The sequence below is a fragment of the Chenopodium quinoa genome, unplaced genomic scaffold (assembly GCF_001683475.1).
Source record: "Chenopodium quinoa cultivar QQ74 unplaced genomic scaffold, ASM168347v1, whole genome shotgun sequence".
Classification (NCBI taxonomy): domain Eukaryota; kingdom Viridiplantae; phylum Streptophyta; class Magnoliopsida; order Caryophyllales; family Amaranthaceae; genus Chenopodium; species Chenopodium quinoa.
The window spans coordinates 591432-597769 of NW_018745260.1; the positions used below are offsets into that span (position 1 = coordinate 591432).

The following is a 6338-nucleotide window of genomic DNA, read 5'->3' on the forward strand; positions in this document are numbered from 1 at the left end:
TATGGGAATTCATTCTCCATCTACCCAATCGAATGCTCCTGGCAACGAAGGGTACATCCGAGATTGTTGAATTCCCCAAACCATGGACGCGAATTTAACCATGGACCAACCCTTCCAAAGGTAAGGCTTTTGTGCGGTGCATTCAGACTCATAACCATGGACCCTCTTTACTAACCCATATTGTGAACTTTAGAGAACTAGAGCCATGGTTAGGTTGCAAACTCATTGCATCATGTTGTGACTATTTGACTACTTGTGCATTATTTGCTTGTGCATACTTACATGTGATTAAACTAACCGTTTGTTTGACTTGTAATTAGAAATATGCTTAAATAAACTAACCAAGAACTAAAAGAATTTTCTTAATTAATTGATTAATTAATTTAAGCTAATAAATATGTCTAAAATCGAGTCATAGTTCCTTTGAGTCAACCCGGATTTTTATTCCCATATACTGCACAAACGTCAACTTGTGTTAGTCATAGCCGAAGTTCTAAAAAGGGTTATGAGTTGTATAACCTATGGATCTGTAGCCCTGAGTTTTATCTTTAATTTGGCGTTGATTTCGTCTCAATCAGTGTCACGAGTAAAAAGTTATGACTAAAATACTACAACCTGTCCAATTTAGTGCACATATATGAGGTCTTAACTTAGTCTTTGTTAGAGTATAGTCTAGACCTGGCAAACGGGTCATGTCATGTCGTGTTCGTGTTCGGGTCCATCATAAACGGGTTGAAGAACCCAAACTCTGACACGACCTGTTTACTAAACGGGTCATGGAGGCTAGACACAAACACGACCTGTTTATTAAACGGGTAACACGAATTTAACACGTGTAACCCGTTTAGATAAACGGGTCGTGTTCGTGTTAAAAATTTTGACCTGTATAATAAATGACCCTGTAAGTAAATATAACCTGATTATCAAAAAAAAAAAAAAACCTGATTATCTCAATTAACCCACAAAAATAGGCTCACTTGGCCCCAAATATTTTCAACATTACCAAACCAACCATAGTAGCCATGTTTGCCCAAAAGGCCAAAATATTACAAACCAGAAATTAAAGTTTGCCCAAAATATTAATTGTTCAAAATATTACATGTCACTTAATTGTTCAAAAAAAACCCAAAATGTTCATTCCGTAATCAGATTTGTGACGACAAGATTGACAACTTCCACTTGAATTCCAAATTTCATATGCCACCAATTCAAGCCACCTCCTCTTGCAAGGGTACCTAACAAAACAAAATTACAAGTTAAATAATAATAAATACATAGTGAAAAAACAGCAAGTAATAATGAACATGATTTATAAATAATAACAAAAAAAAGGTATGAGATTGATTACCTAATCAAGAACATTAACAACAGGTTTGGAAGTTGAACAAGGAGTGCTCCCACTTCCACTAGCCAAAACAGGACTTGGTGTAGTGCTTGGACATGAAGTTTCATTAATATCAAGCTTTAAATTCATGATGTTGTCACATATATCCTCCACCCCAACAATCTCATCAGCTAAATAGAAGAATAAATAAGAATAAGGCTATTGAAATCATAACTAATACTGTAATAATTTTATTTATAAATAAATAACAAGTTAAAAAATCACCTTCCTGCCCATACAATCAATCTCTTAGACATATCAATGCTTCCACAACAGATGGCTTTAAAGAGCTCCTAACAGGGTCTAAAACCCTCCCACCAATAATAAATGCAGATTCTGAAGCGACAGTTGAAATATGCATACAATGGATATCTCTAACCATAAGAGAAAGAATGGGGAAGCGAAATTGACTTGATTTCCAAAAATCAAGGATGTCCAATTCATTGATACGAGGAATTAAAGGCTCCTCCAAGAATACTTCAAGTTTAGATTTTGGAGTACTAGCAAATTCCCCTCCAAAGAAATCATCAAAGTCCTAATTAATTATATTTACAATAAGTAAAAAATAATTCTAATAAATAATAATCATAGTAATAATAATTAATAATAAACAAAAAAGTAAATAGACAATATACCTTCATGAAGCCATCAGCAGGAACAAAGTTCACACCACCATGATTAGTTTTAGAAGGTGTGGATGATCCACCATATGATTGAGTTGAAGAAGTAACATATGAATTAAACAACTCAAATAACTTGTCTTACAAGCATGACACCTCAAAAGAGGCATTTGAATCATATACTTTGGCATATACAAAACTCACCAACTGAAATTTGTATCGAGGATCCATAACCGCAGCAATAGCCATAATGGGAGAGAAATCAGATTAATATTTCTCAAACTTACCCCACATTCTCAATGCCATCTTTCTAACAAAAGAATCAACACTTTCCATTTCATATTTCAACAACAATCTTACCTTCATAAAATTAGGAAAGTAGAGATTTGCAGTAGGGTATTTTGAACCAGAAAAAGCACAAGTAACATCATAAAAAACTTTCAAAAACTTGAAAATTTTCTCAAGCCTAGACCACTCCTCATTTGTTGGACAATGCACATAGTTAGTATCAGTTTTTTGAAGATGAACAAAAGCCTTTCTGTAAAATATATCACTCTCTAACATCATATAAGTAGAGTTCCATCGAGTTGGCACATCTTGCCTCAACCCCTTAGATGAACACAATGAAACATAAGCAACGCAATCAAGAAATCTTTGTTTCCTAGACTGTGAACCCTTGCAATATTTCAAAGTTTCTCTAACCTTACAAACAGCGTCATCAACCTCCTTAAGTCCCTCTTGGACTACCAAATTCAGAATACGACAGCAACAACGAATATGAAAATATGTCCCATCACACAACAAATCAAGATTTCCTATCAAACAATCAACAAACACATCATTTGCAGAAGCATTATCCAAAGTCATTGACATTATTTTTTTCTCAATTCTCCACTATTTTAGCAATGTGTAAATTTTTTCAGACATAGCAACACCAGTATGGGGTGGGGGCATTAAAGAGAAGTTCAAAATCCTTTTCTGTAAAGTCCAAGACTCATCAATATAGTGTGCAGTAAGTGATATATATCCATCAGTGGTAAGAGATGACCAACAATCAGATGTTAAAGAAATTCTCCAAGAAACTTCATGCAAGGCAGCACCAAGTCTTACTTTCTCCATATTGTAAAGTTTAATTATATCATTTTTTGTGGTGTTTCTAGAGAACAATTTCACATCAGGTTGCAAGTAAGAGAATACATTCCTAATCCCTTCATATTCAGCAAATTGAAAGGGCAACCCATGCTTAACAATAGCAACAGCAAGAAAATCACGAAAAACTTCAATATCAAAGGTAGGATTTCAAGTTTTCAGACCATCAACACTAGATTGCAAAAGCATTTGACCAATATCTCTACTATTTTTCTTCTTACAACTAGTAGAATGTCGAAGCAAATTACCAGTACCATAATTACTATCAGCACTATAAATCTTGCCACATTTCTTACACTTACACCACAAATTACCATCAGGGTCAAGTTCTAAAATGGTAAAATTCACCCACACACCAGAGGTAAGCTTTCTACATCGCTTAAAATTCTTACCAGGCTTGTAAGTGTGGCCGATTTTCTTTCCCTTTTGTTGTTTAACCGATTTACCCCATGTTTCCTTAACAAATTCAAGCTCCGGGTAACCTTCTTCCCCGTCAATTTGAGTGGATTTTGGTGCAGAATCCATCTACAAAACACGAATTAAGGAAGCTAATTAGGAAAAGATGTAGAAACTAATACATGAACATAAAACTAAAAAGTTAAATTATATAGATCTACATGCATGAAACAAATTAACACAAAATAAATTGAAAATCATACTAAAAAATGAGAAATTACCTTATGAATATGAAGTATGACATATTATTTGAATGATCTACAAAACAAATATTAAAATAAATTAGATGAAAAAGCAAAAAAATAATACAGTAATATATAAACAATGAAATGTCTTAAATGAAGAACGAAAATAAAAATAAATGAATTGAAGGTGATGAAATGACAATGAACTCATGAGGAGATGAAGTGAGGAATTTACCTTGAGAAGTTGAGAGAGTGTGAGTGTGACGGCTGAGAAGAGAGACGACTAGAGAGTTACTACTTGTTTGAGGAGTAATAAATGCGGAAAGTAAAGGTGGGAGATCTGGTTCCTTTAAGGGAAGAGTGATCAATGTGTTTAGACTTCTCTAGGTGAGAGTCATCAATTGCTGAATCCCCTTTAATGAGGATTAATTAAGTATTTATAGTCTTGAGAAGCGTGTCAATCCTAGGTTTAAGTTAACCAGGGCAAATTGGGCTTCTCTCGGACTTTGGGCCTTGGTGGCCATTTTGCCTATTTGGCATATGGGAGGCCACGTGGCGTGGCCTGATTAGTCCATGTTGGACCTCTTAGGGTGACAAGTGGCGGACGCTGATTGGCCCACGTGGTGGACACGTGGCAGGTCCGGATTGGTCCATTTGTCATGGGTAATTTTTACCCTAAACATTTGCCCCTCGGAAGGAGTAATTTCTCTTTCCAGGAGGGATTGCTCCTTTCGAAAGTTAGACCCTCAAAGCTTTGCTAGGTCGGCATCTTGTCTAGTTCTAATGGGAGATGGACTTGATTAACTTAGAAAATTTTGATACCTTGGGCGGTATGACATTTTCAAGGTTAATCAATCATAATAATGATTGCCGCCGAACTAGACAGATGTCGATTCTTTGCCCCACTATGCAGATAGCCCCTGATCAGGTGGACTGTCAACTATTGCACAAGCGGTAAGCATTTAGCATTATTCGGCCGTTGGCCTCTTTTGTTTGAGTAGTAGGGAAGCCAGGCGGCGGGGGCCGGATAGTCCCCTTGATTCGCCAAGTTTTTCTTGGCTATTGACTCAAAGGTTGTTAACCTAGCAGGAGTAGTGGTTGAGAGCCCCTGTTTGCTAAAAACAGGCGGGCGACTCATACCTTTTAGGCTCCATACTAAGTTTGAGAGAGTGACTATGAGTTAACATGGAAGTTACTCAGTCTCCGTCACACTCTAGCTTGAGTAGTAGAGGTACCAGGCGGCGGAGGCCGGCTGAACCTTTTGATTCGCCAATGTTTGTTGGCTATTAACTCAAGAGGTACCCCCTGCATTTATCCCAAGTAATACAGGGGGTCATCCGACTCAGATGTCAACTGCTACCACTGGTTTGGTTAGTGATAGAGTTATCCTTGTCTCAAAAACGGCTACGTGGTTGTCCTTGGGGATAGTCGTCTAGGTGCCGTGTACTTAGTTTATAAAGCAATGTTCCACCCAAAAGGGAGCTGCTCTCTGCGACGAATTTCATCCGGAGGGATGCCGCCGGACGCCTGCTATTATGTTGGGACAGGTCGTATTAGTTTAATTTTAAGGGAGGATCAGTCGGCCTGGCGCCTGGGCTGATCATCGGGCCTGTGGCCTTGGTTAGTTCTTGGCGAACGTAGGTGCTAAGTAAGAAGAGGGCAGCCGCTTGTTTAGGCACATGGTCGGCCTGGCCTTAATCTTTTTTAGCTAAGTATAAGGGGGTGGTTGTCTGTTTTGGAAACAGCTGTCCCTCTTCTATGGAGAGTGGCCGACTGTATGTCTAGACGGCATGCCCCTCTGGTTGAGTAAAATAACCAATGGAGAGTAGCCGACCATAAAGGTACAGGCGGCATGCCCCTTTGAAAATAAAGAGTAAAATACTCAATGGAGAGTAGCCGACTGTAAAGGTACAGGCGGCATGCCCCTTTGTAGATAAGAGTAAAATACTCAATGGAGAGTAGCCAACTGTAAAGGTACAAGTGGCATGCCCCTCTGAATCAGTATCAAGTATTGAAATCATTTCAAGTGTTAGAGCAGATGGATCACCTAGTTCCCTTCCATAAAGGATGGATGGTGTTATTAATGAGAGTCGGCTGCTTTTATAGCTACGAGACTTCATTGTATAGGGGGTCGGCTACTATTCATGCCGCCTCTCTTGCTTGATAGATTGTCACACAAATAAGTGGAGGACGGTCTTCAGTAAGGTGCCGCCTAAACATAAGGGAGACGGTCTTCAATAGGGTGCCGCCTAAACAGCCGGTTTTACTAACCTTAGGCAATTTTTTCCTTTTTTTTTTTTTTTTTTTCCTTGCAATCATAATAATGATAATGTGCTTATGGTGACAACTCACACATAAGATGAGACTTCCTGAATAATCATGCGTCAGGTTTTATACGATATGCAAGGCGTCAAGCCCCACACATGCTTGCAATGAACAAGCAATCGACTACTCTTTGGGTTTTGAGGCTGGCTGCTTGAGCTACGACGCTTTACATGCCGCCTGCTCAAGCTTCACATCCGGCCAAGCATGGTGCCGGTCTCC

The 6338-nt window shown here is 38.3% G+C and overlaps 1 long non-coding RNA gene across 1 annotated transcript; it reads right to left on the reverse strand.

The window, feature by feature from the left end:
• Positions 1-927: 927 nt before the first annotated feature.
• LOC110711348 lies at positions 928-4117 on the reverse strand. The gene is made up of 6 exons (XR_002509338.1): positions 4030-4117; positions 3831-3867; positions 2020-3678; positions 1610-1919; positions 1349-1515; positions 928-1235 (listed from the first exon to the last, which is right to left on the reverse strand). It is a non-coding gene; the product is annotated as an uncharacterized LOC110711348 (long non-coding RNA).
• Positions 4118-6338: the final 2221 nt, after the last annotated feature.